The following is a 25,257-nucleotide window of genomic DNA, read 5'->3' as shown; positions in this document are numbered from 1 at the left end:
AGGCACCATCACGCTATGGGGAAATTGCGCATTGTTTGCCATAGTGAGTTAGCGCCCATAGCGACATAGCGCCCAGTCAAACATAAAGGTGTGGTCAGCGCATAAGAGGACTACCAGGGTGGCAAAGGGGAGGAAAGTTATTGCCCCATGTGGCCCAGTCAGCATGTGGACTTGGTTGACCTTTTTGACCCTGTTGTTTCGTGAACCAAAAAGGATAGAAATCATTTATTTATTTTTTTCGTGGATCTGATTCCATAATCAATTGCCACCAGCTCAGAGTGAATATCAAGTGCAGAGGGACCCTCCATCTATCCAGTCGATCCATCTACCATGTCAAGGAATTTTGTGGCGTTGTTTCTATCTTCTCTAGGCTCTTTCTCAGAAAGATATGAGATTTCTTAGTATGCAAGCCAGGATTCAATCAGATCTTCGATTGGATTCTCAAGATGGGAAGTTAATGCCAGTAGGTAAGAAGTGAGTGTGACACAAAAATCTTTAATTATGCCTGATCTATAAAGGCAATTTAGTGACTTGTTCTTAGGGTTGACTCTTCCTGGTTTTCTCTGCTATTGCTTGCAGACTTGCAGTGTAGAATCCCTGTGTCTCTGAGCTACATAGCATCCTGTGTCATTCTCTTCAGTGGTCAATGTGTATGTGCTTCATTTTTCCTCTCATTGATGCATTATTGAGATTAGTGGTCCACATATTGTATCTATCTTTGGCCTATTGGATAATATACAAGTGAAATATCCTTTTCCTGGTGTCATTCAGTTGGTTTTCTGATCTGTATGTGATTATTGATCGATATAAGTTTGGACGTGTATGACTTTTGTATGTTACCCTAGTTTTGTAGTGCATATATGGGCAGGAATGAGTCTGAACACTCTGTATTGGTGCATCACCACCTTAGATTAGACTAGGTAGATTTTCTTTAACGCTCTCTTTCTCCCTTTCCCTTCTGAGAATAGATAGGTGCACCCTGACAGTAAGAGGAAGCCGGCCTTCTCCGAAGACTCAACTTTGTAGTTCAAGTCCCACAGCTTGGAGGTTGTTTCCATGTTTAACTAGGTTGTTCTCGCGCATAGGCCTTGGACAAGGGTGCAAACCTAAGTGACAATAGTTACCAAGAGATGTTAGAAGGTGTGTAGAGAAATGTGTTCTGTGCATGAAAGAAAAAAGGAAAGTCGGGAATGCATATTTGTACCAACCCATACCTATTCATAATACGCCATGGGAATGCATTAGAATGAACTTTTTCGTAGGTCTTCCAAAGACTAAAATAGGGTTTGATAATATCTATGTAGTGGTAGATAGGTTTTGCAAGATGAGTCATTTTGACCCTTGTAAAACCACTCATGATGCTATCTACATTGCTCATTACATTTTCAAAGATACTATAAGAATCCATGGATTAACCCTAATAATTATCTCTAATAGAGATGTGAAGCTCATGAGGAACTTTTGGAAGACTTTATTGAGCTAGCTAGGTACTAATCTATTATTTGTTTTAGCTTACCATCCATAGAGTGATGGTAAAATTGAGGTGGTCAATAGAGTGTTAGGTAAGTTTCTTAGATGCCTAACCAAGGAGTATGGACAAAAATGCAATTTGATCATCCATCAAGAATAATATGCCACCAATGATAGTCTAAATAAGACACCAGGGAGAAATCATTTTGAAATTTTGTATGGTATGCACCCAAGAGGTGTGTTTGAACTTAGGGATCTACAAGCTATGGAGTATAGAAGTAAACATGTAGAAGATTTCTCTCAGATAATGAAAGAGATACAAGAACAAGTAAAGAAAACTATAATAGAGACTACTCACAAGTCGAATGCCAAGGTACACATGTCAAGAAAGGACATATAGTTTGAAGTGGGAGACTATGTTATGCTTCACCTAAACAAATCCAAACTATAGAAAGGAGTACCAACAAAGTTGCAAATGAAGATAGTTGGTCCATGCAGTGTGTTAGTTAGATATATACAAAATGCCTACAAGGTAGAGGTTCCTACAAACTTGAATATTTCACCAGTGTTCAATGTAATAGATTTGGTCAAATACAAAGGACCACTATTAGAGGTAAGTTAGAATAGTAGGGAGATACTCAAAGATGTTAGTACTTCTACCTTTCCTCTCAAGGTGAAGCAATAAGCTGAAATCATCTTGGAATGAAGGGTAAGGAAGTCTACTAGGCACAAGACATGCATGGAGAACCTAATCTAGTGGAAAGCGCAACCAAAAGATGAAGCTACATGGATAGAGGAAGGAAATTTAGAAAAGCTTGGCATTGATATGCCTCTAATTTCTCCTCATGTTCCTTGAAGTTGTGTAGATAGGGAGAATGGTGTAGAAGCACCAAGGGATTTTTTAGGCCATCTCAATTATTTTTTTTCCAGTTGTGTGGATGCATTCCCTAGGGAATTTTTGAGGCAATTTTCATTAGGTCATGTTGACCACGGTAGTAGTAAAGTAGGAATTTTTTTTATATGGTCTTAAAACCTATGGTTTGGTGCAATTAGGGGTTAGCAAGTTGTAGACCCCTCTGATTTGCAAAAACATGGTATGAAATCTTCATGAGGTCAGTAGGGTTTAGGATGGGTGACACTATTATTTTTACCTTATTTGAGATTCTTGGTTGAGTTTGGGAAGCAATGGAGATCATTTGATAAAGTTGGGGAAATTTTGGTAAAAAGATGTAAAAGTTGCCTTGTACAACTCTTAAAAGTTTGTTGAGAAATATTGTCAAGAAAGTTCTAACTAGATTGAGAAGAGTCCTAAGGAAAAAATAACCACCTACTATGCTATATAGTATGTGAAGACCTATGGAAAGGGTTGGATGCTCATTATACAGATTGAGTGTTTTGGCAATCAACATTTTGAAGCAATTTGTAAGAAATTTCTTTGTTATTGATGACAGTAGCTAGTTATGTTGGAATAATTTAGAATAAATGAGAGGGGGGTGAATTAGTTATCCAAGGTCAAAAAATCTCAATTAAACATTTCAATGCTTAACAGAACTTATACATATAACTCCTTCACATGTATCTTGCATGCATCCATTATATCATTCAAAACTCAAACTTGTAGATTACTGTCGTAGGTCAAAATCACTTTGTAGAAATGTAAACATGAAACATAAAAAAATTATTCACACACATGACACAAGGATTTTATGCACAAATCCAAATTGGGAAAAACCACTAGCAACATGCTACTAATTCTATCTATTCTGAAGTGATGCCCTATGAAGGCCAACCTTGTTAAAGGTTACAATACACATTGTTAAATGTGACCTAGTTAAAGGATTTCAATCACCCCATTAGGAGTGATCCTTGCTAGAGGGCTTTAGGTCATTCCATTAGAATGTCACATAGTTAAAGGATTTACAAATTATTGTTAGGTCAACCTTAATCCAAAGGATTTTACGCTAAACTAGTTAAATGATTACAAAGTAAAAGTAAGGCTTGATTTGATAAAAACATAAAACTCACTTTTAGATTACAAATCTTTGTCCTATTCCCTATTCTTCTTGGCTTCATTGACTTCAGCTCTAATATCTTGTTCACCCTTCAAGCATTCATCCTCTTAAGTCTTCTTACCATTCATGACAATTGCAAACTCTATAGTTCGGCCTCCATATGAAGCAATAACCTAAACTTCTTGTCTTTCTTGGGTTTTTCACACATAGCCAACTATCCAACTAGCCAACTTTACTTCATGACTTATATTTTCTTATAAAAAGAATTTGGATCTTTTGAGGCTTCATAACAATTGTCCATTCTAGGGTTAAGTAGGATTCATTGACTCTAACCATCTTTTTGTTTTAACTCCCTCTAGAAACTTCCTTCACAATTCTCATTGATTTGGACTCAAAATGGTTTACCTTGGATTCTATGCCACCAGCTCATCAATCTTATCTTCCACATAGTTCACACAATTCAAGAAATCAACCTTGTCAGCTCAGATTCATAGAATTTGCCATCTTTCTCATAATGTTGTCATTCAACATCAACTAATTTCTGATGCTTGACATATACAATGTTTCTCAACATCCACTACATGTTCACTCAGCATGCACTAAAGTTTACTGATGCTTGACACTAACTAAACTTTTCTTGGCTTACACTATGTTCACTTAGCATACACTAAAACTTCACTTTTCTTGACTCCAACTAATTTTTTGCATGGCTTGCACCAAATTTTCTTGGGCCTACTATGCACTCGATCAAGTTTGGTAGACTCAATTCTTCTTACTCATTCTTCTAGACTTAATTAGAGTATCTATCCTTTGTAGCCTTAATTAGATAATTAATACACTATATCATCACTATCTTAAGTGATCTTTGTACTCCTTTTTCATATCATAACTCAACCTTTCCTCTAGTTGTTTTTGTTATCTTATTTGATCAATCTTCTTCATCAATCAAACAAATTATAGTACTAAAATAAACTTAGTAGTTCTCTAACCAACATGTAGCAGGTTTGACATCACTGACAAAACAATGATTGAAACACATTCTCATACTTGTATCAATCTTTTCTCAACAATATCCTTCTTTGGAATTGAGGGAAAACCAATACCAAAAAGAAAATAAATCCTTGTGTTGAAATCTCTCCCTCTATCACCATATTTACTCTTCTGTAGAGGCTACAAAACTTTGTTTTGATTAACAAAAAATCAACTCTTCCTTATGACTCCTTTCATTTGTCATCTTCTAGGACTTCTCATTCCGACTTCTTCTTTCTGATATTCAAGTATCTATCCCTCTATCTGTAGTTATTTCTCCCTCTTAGTAGATATATCAGATTTCTATCTTGAAGTATTTCTCACTTTACTATTTCTTTTGTTTCTTTCTTTTTTTGGTATTCTTCAATATCTTTGTCTTTCCCCATCTTCTATTTGTACCTCTTTGATAGTAATGACAAATACTTGTCATCTCAACATGTAGGCATTCAACAATTTCAAGTTCTTCATCTATCACCTAACTTGTAGTTGATCTTCTATTCCAGCTGTAGATTACTTTTGGCAGCTACTAAAGTAAAGTCTAGTGCATTAATGTGTAAGATATGTCATTCATTTTAGTTGATGCAGAGAATAGGTCTAGCTCCTTAAACAACTTTGGATAAAGGAATCACTACTAGTTTACCTCTTAGATACTCATGAGCATCCCTAGGTAAAGCTTTTGTGAATAAATCAACAATCTGTTATTTGGTATTCAAATATTCCATCTTTACTTCTTTATCTTGAGCCATCTCTCTCAAGTAATGATACTTGATAGCTATATGTTTTGTCTTTGTGCGCATAACAAGGTTCTTGGATATATTTATTACCCTTGTGTTACTATAGTTAATTATAAAAACTTATGTGATTTCCTCCATCATTCCTTTGGGTAGCTTTTTGATCCAAACAATATTTGTACAATTTATTATAGTAGCAACATATTCAACTTGAGTAGTAGATTGAGATAGGCAATTTTGTTTCTTACTAGTCCAAGTAACTAGTCTTTTCTGCAAGAAAAATGATCCCCCACTTGTAATCTTTCTATTATCAACATCTCTAGCCCAATCAACATTTGTATAGGCTCTCAATTCAAATTTATCATTTTTCTTATTGTATAGACCAAAGTCCTCTATTCCTTTCAAATATCCCATTATTCTCTTAATATCCATCAAATGATTTTCCTTATGATTTGTAGAGAACCTTGCAACAATCCCAAAAGCTAATGCAATGTTAGGTTTTCTGTGCACCATATATTGCAATTTTCTAATCACAGACCTTTATAAAGTTTGGTTCACATTAGCGGAATCATCATTCTTCGAATATTTGTGTCCTATGACCATAGGTGTGCTAACAATCTTTGGATCCTCTAATCCAAAAGTTTTCAATATTTCCTTCACATAATTAGACTCAGTGATGTAAATACCATATTAAATTTGATATAGTTGCAAGCCAAAAAATAATTTAATTTCTCCAAACATAGACATCTCAAATTCTTCCTTCATTTGATTAGTAAATGCCTTGGAAGATACATTTTTTCCTCCAAATATGATATCATCAACAAAATTTTCAGCTAATAGAATACTTTTACCACCTCCAATTTTCAAGTATAAATTATTGTTATTATCAGTTCTGTCAAAACCAATCTTCACAAGATAAGTATGAAGTCTCTCATACCATGTTCTAGGTGCTTCTTTTAAACCATATAAAGCCTTGTGCATTCTACATACCATGTTCTTTTTGTTAGCATCAACAAATCCTTAAGGTTGTTCAATGTAAATCTCTTACTCTAATATATCATTCAAAAATGTAGATTTCACATCCATTTGATAAAATTTGAAACCTTTGTATGAAGAGTAAGCAAGCATAGTTCTTACTTCTTCTAGTGTTACAATAGGGGAGAAAGTTTTTCCATAGTCTATTCCTTCTTGAGCATACCCTTTGCAAACTAATCTAGCCTTATTTCTTGTGACTTCACCATTTCCATCTAACTTGTTTCTTATTGCCCACTTAGTACCAATAACATTCTTTTGCTCTAGTCTAGGTACAAGTGACCAAGTCTTGTTCTTCTCTATTTTCTTAATCTCTTCTTTCGTGGCTTTACTATAGTCATCATTCTCAAGTGCATCCCTAATTATTTTAGGTTCATGTATGCTAAGAAGACATGTATCATTTCTCAACATATTTTTATTTATCATAGGTTTGGCCTCTTTATCTCCAATAATCTCTCTTGCAGGGTGATGTCTTTTGACACACTTTGACAATCTTGGTTATGCTCTATTTTCTTCAATAGGTCTTTCAAATTCATAATCACTGTGTGCTTCTCTATTAGGTAATTCAACATCTCTTTCATGTGTATTAATCTCATTATTAGAATGTATCTCTACCTTATTCTATGACTTAGCTCCTGATTGTAACTCAGTTTCTAAATGAAACTCGACATTGACTATCTGCAACTCAACAATGACTGAATCTTATTATTATTGATTTGCAACTTGATTCACAACAACAAAATCAATCATTTCATCATAAAAATACAAAAAATATTTGTAGTCTTTATGTTCTTTTGTAGGTTTACCTTCATTTGCTTCTATATATTCATAAAATTTCACATTTTCTCTTTCTGCAACTTTGTCAATGTTAGTATTTAAACACTTATAAGCTTTGGTCCTTTTGGAATAGCCTAGGAATATACCTTCTTCAATTTTAGCATCACATTTTCCATTCCTATTTTCCTTAATAATATAACACTTTCTTCCAAAAAATTGAAAATATTTTACATTTGGTGAGTATCCATACCATAATTCAAAAGGTGTTGAATGAGTACCTTTCTTGACTTGTGCATGGTTCAGGGTATAGAGAGTTGTACTTAAAAACTCTCTCAAGTATTTCAAACCAACATTCTTCTCCATAATATATATGTTTCTCCTTTCAACAATCCCATTTTGTGGAGGGGTTCTAGGCACAAAAGTCTATCTTTTGATTCCTCTATCATTATAGAACATCTCAAACTCATTTGATGTAAATTCTCCACCTCTAGCAGATCTCAAAGATTTCAAGCTTTTGCTAGTTTCCTCTTCTACTCTAGGAAATTACAACTTAAACATGTGAAATGCATCAAATTTTTGCTCCAAAAATACAACTGTCATCATCCTAAAATAATCATCAACATATAGGATAATGAACTTGTCACCATTATAGCTTTGCACATTGATTGGTCCACATAAATCAATGTGAACTAACTCAAGAATATGTTATGAAGTGTAAGTCTTTCTTTTAAAGCTTGATTTAGTCATCTTTCCTAACTAACATTGTTTGCATATTTCATTTTTTGGTTTCTTTATTTTTTGACAAACCTCTGACTCTCTTCATCTTAATGATACTGACCTAATTTTTAAAGTAAACATGACATAGCCTTTTGTGCCACAACCACACATCATCAAATTGTACCACTAGACAAGTAGTATCATTACTATCAAGATAGAAAATATTACCTCTAGTTTGATCACCATTTCCAATTACTTCTCCATTAGCATCATAAATATTGGCTTTTCTATTTCCAAATTCAATGTTACAACCAACACTATTCAATTCTGATAGACTCAACAAATTGTTATTCAGTCCTTCACCATAATAAGCATTATCAAAAATGATCTTATCTATCAACTTAATTGATCCTTTTCCTTTGATAAGACATGGTGCATCACTCCCAAATCTAACACTATTTCTATGATAATGGACAAGGGAATTGAACTTACTTTTATCTTGAGTCATGTGATTGGAAAATCTAGTGTCAATGATCCATCTATCACTCTTATTCACATAAAATACAAATGTAGTTGCATCATCTTCATCCGATTCATCTTTGATTGCAACATAGACAACTTCATCCTCATGAGCATCACATTCTTCACTAGATTCTTCTTCAGCAATGTAGTAGGACTTCTTTCCTTTGTCTTTATAATCTTTGTTGTTCTCATATCTCTTGCTTCTAAATTTTTCTCCACTTTTTTTGTTCTTCTTCTCTAGACATCTAGCAGCAATATGACCAACTTTGTTGTAATTAAAACATATGATGGGCATCTTAACTTTTTATTTTCTTTTTCTTATCATTAGGCTCTTTTAGTGACAACTTAGCTTTAAAAGTTGATTCAACATTTTTATATTTGAAGTTATCATAATTAGATAGTTCAAAGGTAGTAAGCCGACGTACTAAAACTTCAATGGTCAAATTAGTGGCAGGTATACATCTTAGCTCTTTTATGGAAGAAACTCTAATAGCATAGATGGGCAGAATTGTCCTAAATACTTTTCTGAATACAATATCTTCATTAATTTTACCAGTTGATCCTCTTATAGCATTTACAATTTCTTTTATTCTAAAGCAATATTGAAAAATCTTCTCTCCTTCTTCAATTGTCATATCATCGAACTTACCTCTGAGACCTTCAAATTTTGCTCTCAAAACATTTTTGTCTCCTCCATACATGGTTTGAAGAGAATCACATATATTCTTTATAGTGTCACAATTCTTTATGTCATCAAACTTTGAGTAACTTAGGGTAGATAGAATCACCAACATTGTCTGATTATGTTCTTTTTTCTTTTTAAGATCTTCAATAGTGAGGGCTTCAACAGGGTCAACATGTTCAACAACAATGATAGTTTGTGCATGATCACCAAGTCCTCCTAGGTGTAGCTTCATCACACTTTTCTATGCAAGAAATTTCTCCTCTTTAAGCGTGGGTACCTTTCTCTTAGGTATTTTGATCTATAATTTATAGTACATTGAAACTATCTCACACAAGCAACCAACACTCTGATACCAATTATTGGAATAGTTTAGAATAACTGAGAGGGGGGTGAATTAGTTATGCAAGGTCCAAAACTTCCAATTAAAATTTTCAGTGCTTAGCACAACTCATACATATAACTCCTTCACATGTATCTTGCATGCATCCATCATATCATTCAAAACTCAAACTTGTAGACTACTATCATAGGTCAAAATCACTTTGCAGAAATGTAAACATGAAACATAACATAATCATTCAAACATATGACACAAGGATTTTACATGGAAACCCAATTTGGGAAAAACCACCAATAACATGCTACTAATTCTCACTCTTCTAAAATGATGCCCTATGAAAGGCCAACCCTGTTAAGGGTTACAACACACATCACTAAATGTGACCTAGTTAAAGGATTTTAATCACCCTGTTAGGAGTGAGCCTTGTTAGAGGATTTTCTAAGTCATTCCATTTGAATGCCATGCACTTAAAGTATTTAAAAATTCCTATTAGGTCAACCTTAATCCAAATGAGTTTACCCTAAATTGATGCAATGATTAGAGAGTAACAATAAGGCTTCATTTGATAACAAAGTACAACTCACTTCTAGATTATAGATCTCTGTTGAATCCTCCATTCTACTTGGCTTCATTCACTTCAAATCTGATAGATTGTTCACCCTCCAATAATTCATCCTCTTAACTCTTCTTACTTTGCATGCCAATTATAAACTCTATAGTTAGGCCTCCATATGAAGCAATACCCTAGACTTCTCGTCTTCCTTCTATTTTGCATACATAGTGAACTATCCAACTAGCCGACTTTTTTTTATGCCTTGTATTCCCTTATAAAGAGAATTTATATATATTTTCACTTCATTAAAATTTCCTATTCTAAGGTTAGCTAGGATTGTTTGAATATAACCATCTTTCTATTTTAGCTCCCTCTGGAAACTTCCTTCATAATCCCTATTGAATTTGACTCAAAAAGGTTTGCCTTATATTATATGCTACCAATTCATCAAGCTTATCTTCTATACAGTTCACACAATCTAAGAAATCAACCTTGCTGTCTTATACTCATAGAATTCATGATCTTTCTCATAATTTTGTCACTCGGCATCAACTAATTTTTGATATTCAGCACATACTGTTTCTCGGTATCCACTAACAATTCTCTTGGCACACACTAAAGTTTATTGATGCTTAAAACCAACTAAATTTTACTTAGCTTAGTTTATGTTCACTCGAAATATGCTAAAACTTCACCTTGCTCAACTCTAACTAATTATCTTCTTAGCTTGCGCTAACTTTTCTTGTCACCTACTATGCATTCAGTCAAGCTTAGCAGACTAAATTATTCTTACTTGTTCTTCTAGACTTAATCAATGTATCCATCCTTTGATGCCTTAAGTAGATAATCAATACACTATATCATCACTATCTTAACTAATCTTTGTACTCCTTTCTCATATGATAACTCAACCTTTCCTCTAGGTTCTCTTGTTATCTCATTTAATCAAATACCCTTCATCATTCAAATAAATGATAGTACTCAAATCAACTAAGCAATTGTCTTACTAACAAGTAGTAGGTTTGACATCAGTGACAACACAATAATTGAAACACATTCTAAAAATTTTATCAATAATTTCTCAACAAGTTAGAAGTTCTAGATCCATATTTTAACTTGTGTATCCTTTGAATTACATTTTTTCTTGATTTTTTTTTTTTGATGGAGATTTTCATCATTTTTTTTCCTTTTGGAAAATTATTTTGGTTTTACACTATCATTGGTTTTGTTCAGGTAGTTGGTGAAGATGGAGCTCTAACTCACTTTCCCACTATCTATTCTGTATGGCCTCTTGAGAATAGTAAGTAGGATCCATGTAAATATGTGTATAGAAAAGGGCCCTCAAATTCAAAGGAAGCATTTTTATTGTCTTACCCTAGAGGCGACCTTGTGGTGAGTCTCGCTTGGGAAGACCATAAATTGATCAACATTACTTGCAGAGGAGAAAAGATAAATTTCAAATTCTATTTGGACATTGAAGAAGGAAGTCTTTCCAACCTTTCATGAAGTGGAGAGGATCATACCAATCTAGGAATAAGGCTAAAATACTTTTGGTTGTCAGAGTAGCTTGTAAATCTTTAAAAACATAATTTTCACCTAATTTGGGTTAGGGAAATGGATGGAGGGATATGACTTCAAGAACCTAAAAAATATTTAAGGGGATGAATAATGAACCAAGAAACCTAGAAAATATTTAAGGGTTCCTTTGGAACACATAGGATAGAAATCTTATTTTCTCAGAGTTGGAGACCTAATAGGGTTAATAGTCCTAATAAGGGAATTTGGTGATATTAGATAAGAAACTAGAGTAGTGGAGATATCTAACACCCCTATTTGATTGCATTGAGGTCCCTCAGGACAACTCCATACCTCTATAAGGTTAGTTGAAGCATATGGAGGATTTAGGCCTTTGAAGATGGTTTAATGGCTAAGGCAAGTGAACAAGAATGCAACAGGAAGTGGAATGAGTAAGCAAACATATTGGTAGGTAGGTTTTCTTAAGGATACCAAGGGATCCTAGTGAAAAAAAGGGTCCTATAGGTGCTAGGGTGAGGGAGAAAGATACCTTAGAAGTCTTTGAGAAGAAAAGGAGTATGAGCTAGTGAATGGTTAATGCAACCCCCCTATTAGGAAAGTTTGATAACATGAAGATGGTAGAAGGTGAGAACATTTCTTAATATACTAGAAGAGTCAAAGAATTTGTAATCCTATCAGAGGAGATGAAGGAAATATCAGTGATGAGATTATGATTAGCAAGGTATTGAGAACCTTATTTTGTATTTATGATATAAGAGTTTCTACAATACAAGAACTGAGGTGTACTCCAAGTAATGATTTATCCTTAGATAGTATGGTTTTTTGACTTATTTCATTTGAATTGTGAATTTTTCATAATTTAACCACCCTTGCTATTGAATCTATTTTGAAGTTACAATTAGTTTTACATAAGTCTAAGAAGAAGAAAGAGAAGTATGAAGATAATGAGAGTGGATATTTTGATGGTGATCTTGAGGACATTGAAGCATTAATCCCTAGGAGACTACCAAGAGGAAAAATAAAATCCAAATTTAAACTTCATATAATCTATTTTTTACACAATAAACTTGGTCATAGTGTTGTAAGATGTCCTCATAGGGATGAAAAGGATGAAAGGAAAGAAACCAAGTTAAAGGGAAGAAGAGATGGAAAAGACAATTAAGGATAAAAAGACTACAAGGGAAAAGGTAAGAATTCTTGTTAAAATTGTGATGAAGAGCCTAATGATCACTATGATAGTCATGACATAAAGGTTATTTATGTTTCTATGAAAGATAATTTTGATGAAGATGATAAAATTGCATTTATTTCATATATGAGTAAAGGTGATGGATGGATAATCTATAGTAGTTTCTCACACCACACGAATGGTGATAAATGTTAGTTTTGAACCTTAGAACATTATAAAGGAAGTAGTGTTAAGTTCAGTAATGATGCAAAATGTCTTCTAAAAGGTAAAGGCTCAATAAGATTGACAGATAAGATCAAATGTGATAATTATTATTGGGTTGAAGGACTTAACTACAATTTTTGAGTAATAGAATTCAACAATTTAGGCTACAAAGTTGAATTTTAGCACAAGAAGGCTAAGATCTACAATGGATTTTGTGAACTAATTGGAAGTGAAAACTAAACAAGAGGTAACTTGTTCTATCTAGATTTATATAATGATAAAAGCTTTTTTGGACAATGTGATGATATATAGCTATGGCATAAGAGGCTATGGCATGTAAACTTTGATTATTTGGTAAGAATTAGTAAGATGGAGAAAGTAGGAGGATTACCAATATTGAAGAAACCTAATAATTTGATGTGTAAATAATGTCAATTGGGGAAAATAAAAAAGTATAGTTTCAAGAGAAAGATCTCTACTTCTGATGGTATTTTACCTTTGTGGACCTCTTGGAGTGAAAAGATACTGTGGTAAAAAATATTTTATTCTATTTCTTGATGTCTACTCCAGAATGATGACTGTGATATTCATTAAAGAAAAAAAAATTCCATTTCAAATGTTTAAGTGATATCTAGGTAAAGTTAAAAAGGAAATAGGTAAAATCTTAAGTTTTTGAGATCTAATAGATGAGTTGAGTTCATATTTGAGGAATTCAACACATCATGCAATGATAGAGGAATTAAGAGATAAATGTTTCTACTGAGGACCCCTCCACATAATGGTACAACTGAAAGGAGGAATAGATCAATCATGGACTATGCTAGAACATTGATGATGGAGAAAAATGTTGCACCTAAATTCTAAGAGAGGTTGTAAGTACATGTATTTATACCTTGATTAAAATACAAGTCAAGGAAGGTACTCATATCACACCTTTTGAGTTATCATATAGTTATGCACTTAATGTAAAATATCTCAAAGTTTTTGGAAGAAAATGTTATATACTAAAAGATAGAAAACATAAAAAACTTGATGCAAAGAGCTATGAAGGTATATTTGTAGGATATTCTAGTGAGAGCAAAGTATATAAGTGTTTGAATTCAATCATTAACAATGTTGTGGTAAGTGCATATGTGAAAGTTGATGAATATTTAGAAAAGAATGAAGTTGAATTTAAGAAGGAACATGAAGATTACAAAAGTTTCACATACATTGATGGAGGAGAACCCAACACTTTACCTAAATTTGAGAAGAAAGTTTCCAAACAGTAGCAACTGATACATACCAAGTTACAAAAACAACATGTCTTGCATCAAGAAATTGGTTTTGACCATTAGGAGGAACATAGCAAGCATTAACAAGTGATTATTGAGAAACTAGAAGAACAAGATGTTGAAAAAGAAGATTGTTGAAGTATAGGAACCTATCATGGGAAAAATCATTGTTTTGTCACTACTGTCAAAGATACTACTTGTTGGTAAGACAATTGCTTCTATGGTCAAAATGTTATCATTTGATTGATTGATGAAGAGGATTTGAAAAGAGAGGATAAAAAAAGTACATAGAGAAAGGTTGAGTTATATGGTGTATAAAATGACAACTAAGACCAAATAAGACCTTGGTGATATATTGTATTGTTTCTCTACTTAAGGATAGAATGAAAGGATGCTAAAGAAAAGAGAAGAAGAAGAGTTTATAATAAGTATGTGTTTGCCAAGCTTGAAAAAGAAAATAGTGTAAGCTAAGCATTTAGTTTAGGCCAAACAAAAAAAATTGTTATCACCAGTCAAAGGAAAATTCAATATGTGACGAGAAAAGAAAAATATAGTATGTGCTGAGTGTTAGAAAGTTAGTATGTGCCAAGCATCAATAAACAACAATATTAACTGAGTAAGATTTAGTTTATGCCAATAAACCTAGTGTTGGCCAAGCATCAATAGTTAGTTATTGTCAAGTGATAGTAAAATTGCCGAGTGACAATAAAAAGAGTTTGAATGATGATTTGAAAAATTTGAGCTAACATAAGTTGTTTTCTTGAATAATGTGAATCATGTTGACGATAAGCTTGATGATCTGGTGGCAAAATATTCAAAATAAATGGTTTTTAGATGAATTTAATGAGGATTGAAAGAGAATTTTCTAGAGGGAACATAATTGAAAGAATGGAGGATTTCATAAATCTAGGCTAACCTTAATATGGACGATTGCGATTAAGTGGAAAAAGATCAAAATTCTCTATTTAAGTAGATACATGGCCAAAAGAAAATAGTGTGTGATAGAAAGAGTCTAAAGTATGGAGGTGTTACTTCATATGGTGGCCAAAGGAATGAACCTTCTGTTAGCATACTATACAAGAAGGCTTAAGGAGGTGATGGCTTGAAGGGTGAACAAGAAATCAATGATGAAGTAAAATGAATTCCAAGAAGAATGGAGAGTTGAATAAGAGAAAAAAAATTTGCAAGTGAGTTGTTTTGTTATAAGATAAAGTCTTGTTGTTACACTCCAACAATTGTATAAGTCAGAATAAATCCTTTGGATTAAGGATGACCTAACAATCATGAGTATATCCTTTAACCGGATGAAATTATAATGGCATGTTGTAAAGTCCCATAACAAGGCTCACTTTCAATAGGGTGATTGAAATCCTTTAATCAAGGACATGTAATGCCCTGCCAAGGGATCCAAAAGAATTAACCTAAAGTTTCACTAAGTTTGCTAAACATTTTTTTTTTTTTTAAAAAAAATAAGAAAGTATGACATACACATCAAACACATAGTAGCGGAAGCAATGACATGTAATCATCAACAAACATACATTGCAAGTTACATTTCTTAACGATCCCAAGATGTTGCATCACGTTTAAATTTAATTAATTCTAAGTCTAACAACTATCACATACATATGAAAGAATAATCAAAAACTCCAATGTCCATAATATACATTTGTTCCGAATGCTCATTGGCAAATTAATTCAGAATGCTCAATCATCCACTGTACTTGTCACAGGGTATGAAAGGCTTAAAAGAATATACATATGTAAAGATCAAGATACAACATCCTCAAATCCATGATACAAAGTACAGTAAGAATATATGAAACTATTCACCATACATGGTACATCCATACATCCATAATGATAAAACATCTATCATAAAATCTAACCATCCATCATAATATTCCAAGAACATAGTGAAGGTAAATGCCAATCACGAAAACTCCAGCCACGGTAACCACAAAATGGATCTCAATGGTAAGAGTAAAAGCACTACCACCCGACCACGTGGAACCTAAATGGTCCACTCCCACCGCGCTGAGGAGATAGTCTCAAGTCCCCAAATAGGATAACAAAACCTATAATCATAAATACTCTCTAAGTCCAGGAAATCCTATAAGTATGCTAACTCAAGGGTTCCTAAAAAGATTGACATATAAATCCCAGAGGTACCACAAGACACGTAGGAAACCTAATATGCAAGCAGGAAAGTGTCATCGCAAAAGTCATGTAGAAGTTACCCGAGAAATCCCTTAGGAATCTCGGGTCCCTACTGATCCTGTGGCCACTAGTATCCTCTCGAACTGACGAGGCATACTATGGAATGCAAGGTCATAACTAAGTGTTCTCTCTACCCCATCCTAGTCTGTACTAGCACTCATGGCATAGGAGAGAACATACAATTATCTTGTTAGGTTCATTTTCTCTCATTTAGTGTAAATGTTTTCACTTATTAAAAAAATGACTTACAATGGGTTTCTCAAGGTAGCCTCTTAGGGCTCTGACCCCCATTGCAAGCCACTTCCCGACTCTACACATAGATAACCTACCCTAGCTCATGAATTCATAAAACAAAGAATCATAATAAAACCATCTCAGTCCTATACGAGCAACTGAAAAACATCATAAAAAGATAATCCACAAATTATATCAGTTCTTCATGAGCAACAGATAACATCAAATAGTAATCATGTAATCACGACAGTTCTCTATCAGCAACTGAAGGCATCAATGATAAGTCACAAAATCCAATGGTTCTCTAATGAGCAACCAAAAAGTAATACAAGTATAACTGATCAAGACTCAGAAATGGTTATCACATATAACTGATCGAGACTCAAAAATGGTTAAGTTAGGTATTCTCAAATATATACACCTCAGCTTCACACAAGGAAACTGGACAACAACAACAAACAGTAACACAATCATGTCATAGAGCACTTCATCACATTACCATGGTCAGGTTAAGAAAGATCGAAACCAAATCATCATGACATCACATTCACAACCTCGAGCCTCTAGTAACAACCTAAACTGGTCAACACTAAACCAACCCCATAACACTCAAAGCATGGACAATATATAGAAAAACATCATAGTCACACAATTGGTTTTGATTTGAAAACATACAGTTGAGTTAAACAATAAGGTTTCAGTTATCAGTGTTTATTTTCAAGTAAAAAGTCTTATACATCAATTTGATTGATAAAATACTATTGAGTTAATGTGAGGTTTCCATTTCCAGTTGAACGTATGTTTTAAACAGATAGAACCCATAGTTCACCTTTACCAATTATCCCGTTCCTATATCCCAATGAAACACCTAATTACCCCTAATTGTTCTTAAGTCAGAGTCCTAAAACAATCTGAGGGTAATATTTAAATTAATAAGAATGCTTGTTGATCTTTGATTATAATAATCTTTACATTTATTGAAAACAATATTCTAATATCAAACTTGCTTAAACAAGTTTTCAATTTTAATTAATCTTTATTTAAATCAAACTTTAAATAAAATTAATTAGTGATACATAAAAAAAAAACTTCATATTATATTTATTAATAATTTATTTATTTATAAAATTATTAATAAATAATAATAAAATTCCAATATAATTTAAAATTTAATAAATTTTAAATTAAAATATAATAATATTAATTAAAACATTTAAAAAAAAAAAACAATTTACAAAAAAGTACGTCAAAATTTATTTTGTTTTTATTAAAAAAAAACAGCGTGTTTAAAGGCCTGTCGGCCTGCCATTCCCTGCAGTCGCAGGTGCTACTGCTGCCGCAGGCAGCAGTACCACCTGTCGTGGCAGCGTGGCTGTGGGGCGTGGGAAGTGGTGGCCCCGCCCCACTTCAAACTATTTAATATAATTTTTATATATTATTTTTCTTTTGTATATATATTTTTTTTAACAATTTTTTTTTAAAAAACAAATTAAGTTTTATTTTAATTAGTTTTAGTTTAATTATATTAAAACAATTCCCTCCAAAGGGAATATATATATATATATATATATATATATATATATATTTATTTAAAAACTTTCAATTTTACACTCAAACCCTTACCTAATCAAATCTCAATTTCTAAATCAGGAAAAACAAGGGCTCTAATAATTCATCCAGTCTTCATGGATACAAAAATTATTGACGAACAATTAATAAATTCACAATATTGAACAGTTAAAACTTTCATCACAGAGAATTCAGATCTACAAACCCCAGACACGAAGAAGACAGTAAGGGATAATTGCATATTTAATGGATAGTCAAAACACAAGACCTTACCTGATCCTGATGCTATTATGCAATCTCCAGGAACTGTATGCAAATTCGCTCGTATCAATAACCTTCCCCTCGAAGACTTTCTTCGTATCAGCCTTCTGAAATTTGCTTCCAAAAATTGTCTCCCCAAAAATTCCTGTCCAAATTCGTCCATCTCAAAAATGAACCCCCAAAGTTGTGATAAGCAATTTCTCCTCAATTCAGGGCACTAATTGTGCGTTTACCCGAGAAGACTCTTTGCACAACTCAGTTAACTCCAATTTAACTTTTATTATATTTTCTTATTCTTTTGCATTCAACTTTCATGCACATTAAGTTGAATTATTAAATAACTTTATTTAAAATTTCACTTGACTTCAATTCTTAATTAATTTATTACTTTAAATCTTATGTGCACTTTTAAGAAATTAAAATAACATTATTAATTTTTATAATTTAATCTTTTAATTTAATTCTTATATTTAACTCATGTTTAGATCATGCGATCTAGAATTCTTAATAAATTAATATCTTTCAACTTTTTAATTTATTTTAGAACTTAATTGATAACATATTTAATTAATTTAAATAACAATAATATTTAGCATTGATTTAAAAATGAACTCCAAATATATTATTATTAAATTAAATAAATATTATCTTGTTCTAAATATATCTTGAACTTTAATTTCCAACTTTAATTCTTTTAATTAATTAATTAATTAATTAATTAATTAAATATAAAGATATCATAATAATTCCTTATTAAATTAAATCATTAATTAGTCTTTTTAATTAGACTTAATTTATAGAAAAAAATACACCAAGGACTCATAAAGCAACATACGAAAACCCACTATAGAAAAATACATACCAAATCAAACAAAAGGGTTATAATCACAAAATTATATCATTTGATGCATTCGGAGGGTACTTAACTCAGATACTTGTCCTAATTATTAATTAGGACAATTGGCTAAAGGGTTTAGGATTTGGACTTAAGAGCTTTATCTCCCCTCTCTTACCATTGAGACAGTGCGATAGGGTACGCTCATCCTAACAATTCAGGGAAGTCGATACCCAGTACCTGCAACCTGCATAAAATCCACGCATGTAGAAACACAATATTCTAAGCTAAACAGACAATGGCAGGAAGTGGTGCATCGTGTAGATCCCGACTAGTAGGTGACTACGACTCCCTTCCTTAACCGTATCAGAAACACCATACATAAATAAAACAGCACGCACACCATACACATGCAGTATGGGGTAAGTATCCATAAGAAGCACATGGAATAATAAACCATCTAACTAATCATCATCGATAACTGAAACCATTGAATAATCATCATACATGCATGAAATATAGCGTACCAAGTAATCTCATCATATAATAAACTGAGTGTAAACATCATCTGATAATCTCTAAAATAATAATACTTAATCATCAAACATAAATTGGCCTAAAAGAGTTTGGCAATCATATCAGAAATGTAGCTTGAAAATGTAAACTAGGGGCAGGCACTACATCCACCCCCCGTAGACTTAGGCTTACTCCTGGAAGCCTATAAACAAATAGGGATATAAATCCCGTAATCTAGATGCATCCTCCCATGTCGCTGAAGAGTCATCAGTAGGGTCCCATTGGACCCTTACCTGCTCTATGGTTCGACCCCTGAGGGTCAACTCCCGCTGCTCCAGAATACGTATTGGCTCCAAAGCCAGTTGCCCATCCTCTAATTGTAATGCATTCCAATCAAGAATATGTACAACATCAGGAATATACTGTCTAAGTACTGAAACATGGAAAACATCGTGAATGCGAGCAAGGCTGGGCGGTAAAGCAAGACGATAGGCAACTGGACCAATCCTCTCAAGAATATCGAATGGTCCCACAAAGCGAGGTGCTAGCTTCGAGCCCTTTCCATAATGGATCGGACTCTTCCGCGGACGCACTCTCAAGAAAACCTTCTCTCCCACAGCAAACTGCTTATCTGACCTATGTGCATCAGCATACTTCTTCTGCCTATCCTGTGCCATTGTCAAGTGCTCTCGGATACGCACCACCTGTTGCTCCATGTCACGAAGCATCTCTGGGCCCAACAGGATGCAATCCTCAAGGCTATCCCAACTCAAAGGTGTACGACAAGGGCGTCCGTATAAGGCTTGGAAAGGTGCCATGCCAATAGAACTGTGATACCCATTGTTGTAAGCAAACTCCACTAGGTAGAGATAGTCCTCCCAATGAGTCTGCCTATCCATCACGTACATCCTCAACATATCTTCGAGAACCTGATTCACTCTCTCTGTCTGCCCATCTGTCTCTGGGTGATATGCTGAACTGAAGTTCAACTGCGCTCCAAGATCATGCTGTAGTGATGTCCAAAATGCGGAAGTGAAAACATGATCCCTATCCGAAATGATCTTTCGAGGAATACCATGTAGTCTCACAATGTCACGCATGAAGACATTAGCTACTGAAGCCGCAGTGTAGGAAGACCTGATTGGTGCAAAATGTGCAACCTTGGTCAACCGGTCAACGGTGACCATGATAGCATCATGACGATGAAGAGTCATAGGTAATCCTACTATGAAATCCATAGAGATGATGTCCCACTTCCATGAAGGAACGAGATTCGGTTGCAAAAGTCCTGCCGGATGCTGGTGTTTTGCCTTGACTCTCTGACACTCAAGACATCTAGCCACAAAATCAGCAATGTCACGCTTCATCCCGGACCAATAGAATAAACGTCGCAAATCTGCATGCATCTTCTTGACACCTAGATGTGCTGAGTAAGGTGCACGATGGGCCTCTGATAGGATCAATATGCGAAGCTCATCCAGTAGCGGCACATAGATCCTTCCTGAAAGTCTCAAAAGGCCATCTAACTCTAGGACATAGCCTGAAAAATTACCCTCCAAGGGTCTCCCTGAATTGATTTCACTGCACACCTCCAGATACCATGAATCAGCGGGGAGTGCCTGAAGTATCTGACACCTCAAATCGACACTAAGAGTCATAGATGATATCACATGTTTCCTGCGACTCAAAGCATTAGCTAAAACATTCTCCTTCCCCTGGATATACTTTACCTCAAATTCATACTCGCACAAAAACTCCATCCAACGCCTTTGCCTAGCATTCAGATTAGGCTGCGTGAATATGTACTAAAGACTACGATGATCGCTATGTAGTTCAAATCTGTGTCCCAACAAGAAATGTCTCCATCTCACTAAGGCATGAACTATTGCTGCTAACTCAAGGTCATGTGTAGGATATTTCAACTCATGATCCTTGAGTTTGCGTGACTCATATGAAATCACTCGACCATTCTGCATTAGAACTGCTCCAATACCCTCAAGGGAAGCATCTGTACACACCATGAAATCACCTTCTGGATCAGGTACTACTAAGATCGGTGCACTGTTTAGAAGCTCTTTGAGTTTCTGAAATGCTTCTACACACTTTTCTATCCAAAGAAACTTCTTTCCTTTCCTCTGAAGGGAGGTAATAGGGTGTGCTATTCTAGAGAAGTTTTGAACAAATCTACGATAATACCCAGCTAGACCCATGAAACTACGAATTTCTGACACAGTAGTGGGTGCAGGCCAATCTACTATTGCCTGGATCTTCGCAGGGTCTACAGAGATACCTTCGCCTGAAATAACGTGTCCCAAATACTGTATCTCTGATTGAAAGAAATCACACTTTGCCGCATTGGCATAAAGTTGATTATCTCTCAAGCACTGCAAAACTAAACTCAAATGTTCCTCATGTTCCTTTTGGGACTTAGAATATATCAGAATATCATCGAGGAACACAAGAACAAATCTATCAAGATAGGAACAGAACACCCCATTCATTAAGCACATGAAAACTGATGGAGCGTTCGTCAGCCCAAAGGGTACCACTGTGAACTCATAATGCCCGTAGTGAGTTCGAAAGGCGGTCTTATGAATATCAGCCTCCTTGATGCGAAGTTGATGGTATCCTAACTTAAGATCAATCTTAGAGAACACTGTAGCCCCCTTGATCTGATCAAATAAATCGTCAATCCTTGGTAAAGGATACCTGTTCTTTATTGTCACCTTATTTAGCTATCTGTAATCAATGCAAAGGCGCAAAGAACCATCTTTCTTCTTCACGAAGAGCACTGGAGCTCCCCATGGTGATACACTAGGTCGAATACTACCCTTGGCCAAAAGTTCCTCTAACTACAAACGCAACTCACTTAGCTCTTGAGTGGTCATACGGTAAGGAGCTCTAGAGATAGGTTCCGCTCCTGGAGTGAGCTCGATGCTAAAATCAATGTCTCTCTTCAGAGGCATGCCTAGAATCTCACTCGGAAAGACATCAGCATACTCCTGTAAAATAGGGTGATCTAGGGTCTTCCTCGTAGAGTCTTCCTCATCAAGCTCATTTAGCGTAACGGCAAATACCTGACATCCCTTACGAAAGCTTCACTTAAGTTGCATAGCAGAGATCATCTGTAGGGATATAGGCCTCGGTATCCCCACAATCTCAACATCCTTCCCTTGGTCATCCTGACACATAACGGTCTTCTTTCTGCAGTCAATACTAGCCCTATGAGAGCCAAGCCAATCCATACCTAAGACCACATCGTAGGAGCCAAGAGGAATAACTCAAAAATCAACTGAAGTCTCAAACCCTCCTATGCTAAGTCCACACTTATGAACTACAGAATCTGTGGAAACTTTAGCGCCTGAGGCTAGTTCCACTTGCCAACCATGATCTTGCTTAACCGACTCCAGCTTACACTTGTCAACTAGAGATGGAGAAATGAAAGAATCTGTAGCACCTGAATCAAATAATACAGAGAGAGGTGTACCTCAGATAGCTCCTGTAGTCTCAACTACTGTCCCCTGATGGTCTGCCTGATGGTGATCCACCGCTGCAAATACTCTATGAGATCCACCTGTATTTTCGACTGTAGGCTCAGATGCTACTGGCCTGGGTCCTGAATACTGAGATGTTCGCTGTGGGCAGTATGCTGCAATATGACCAATCTATCCACATGAATAACATCCCATGCCTCTGCCAGATCCTCTCCCTATAGGTGGTGCATTTGACCGCTGGTGGCTACCCCTGCTAGCAAAAGACAAGTTGCTCTGTGCAGGCCGAGATTGCTGATTCTGTCTATTACGTTGAGCATTGCGATCGATCCTAGAGTTGGATCCACTGCCACCACTCTGTGCCTGAGGGTAAAATCCCTTATGCTGCTAAGGCTGCTGCTGGGAATGCTGCTGAGAATATTGATTCCTCCTAGGGAAGGGAGGCTTCCTGATTCCACCGGAATTATGGTTGCCCTTAGATCCTGCTATAGTAGGTGCTCCCACAAATCCTCCTTGCCCAAAGTTGACACTCTGCTCTACCAGGATAGCTCGATGTACCGCATCCTTGAGGGTCTTAGGCTCAAATACCTTAACACCCCCAATAAAACAGTTGTTCAAGCCTCAGATGAAATGTTGTGCCAACTGTGCTGGGTTGTCACTGAATCTCGAAAAAGGCATGAGCTCATAGAACTTGCACTCATACTCTACAACGGTCATAGTGAACTGTCTTAGGTTATGGAACTCATCTGCTCTATGCTGCTTCCATTCCTCTGGTAGGAATTGCTCATGAAAACTCTCCAAGAAAATCTCCCAAGTGACACTACCCATGTCAATGCCCAACTTCTTCTCCTCAATAGTCCACCAGGTGGCTCCAAATAACTCTAGATTGGTAATGGCAACCTCGCTTTGACATTACTGTCAAAGTCCTACATAGCAAAAATCTTGTCAAGGGCAATAAGCCACTGCTCAACTACATACCCAGAACCTTGCCCATTAAAGGGCTTGATCTTGGACCTCTGAAGATCCTTCATCGAAGAAGATACTATGAATCTATATTGATCCCTCTGAGGACTCCTAGATCTGCGTCTATGCTCATGTCCAACCTGGTGTGCTCTATCCTGCTCAAGAACATGAGGTAAGTGATCAATAAGGGTTCGCATCATTTGCCTCAGATCAACCTCCTCAGAGTCGACATGTCCCTCTTCGTGGTTCTCTTCCTGATGCTCACTGACATGCTCTTCCCTATTCTCTTCCTGAATGGGGCTCTCATGGATAGACTCATGAACACTAACATCTCTGCCTCGTCCACGGCCTCTGCCACGGCCAAGGCTATGGCCCCTAATGGAAGATCTCGTCCCAGATACCATCCTACAATAATATCCAAGACACAAGATGCTAAAATAACCATGAAACATACTACTGAAATACATAGATAGAAGACACATGTTTTGCAACCAAGATATTTTCAATTTTCAGTTTACCTATAATTTCAGTTTAAGTATAATTTCAGTTTTGAAGTTTTGAGTGTTGGAGTATGAATAAAATAGGTAACTAATAGTTTATATACTGTTTCAGTTCAACTAGCTTCAAGTTTTAGTTTAAGGTTTGCATTTTTTTTTTTATTCAACTAGTTAACACTAGTGGCGTTCCAATATACCCAAAGCTCCCAATGTAGAAACTTGGGCTCTGATACCAGATGTAACGCCCCGCCAAGGGATCCAAAAGAATTAACCTAAAGTTTCACTAAGTTTGCTAAACATTTTTTTCTTTTTTCTTTTTTTTAAATAAGAAAGTATGACATACACATCAAACACATAGTAGGGGAAGCAATGACATGTAATCATTGACAAACATACATTGCAAGTTACATTTCTTAACGATCCCAAGACGTTGAGTCACGTTTAAATTTAATTAATTCTAAGTCTAACAACTATCACATACATATGAAAGAATAATCAAAAACTCCAATGTCCATAATATACATTTGTTCCGAATGCTCCTTGGCAAATTAATTCGGAATGCTCAATCATCCACTGTACTTGTCACAGGGTATGAAAGGC

Source organism: Cupressus sempervirens, chromosome 8 (assembly GCF_028749045.1).
Source record: "Cupressus sempervirens isolate cs-2001-9-10 chromosome 8, ASM2874904v1, whole genome shotgun sequence".
Taxonomy (NCBI): Eukaryota; Viridiplantae; Streptophyta; class Pinopsida; order Cupressales; family Cupressaceae; genus Cupressus; species Cupressus sempervirens.
Note: the sequence above shows the minus strand (reverse complement) of the source record.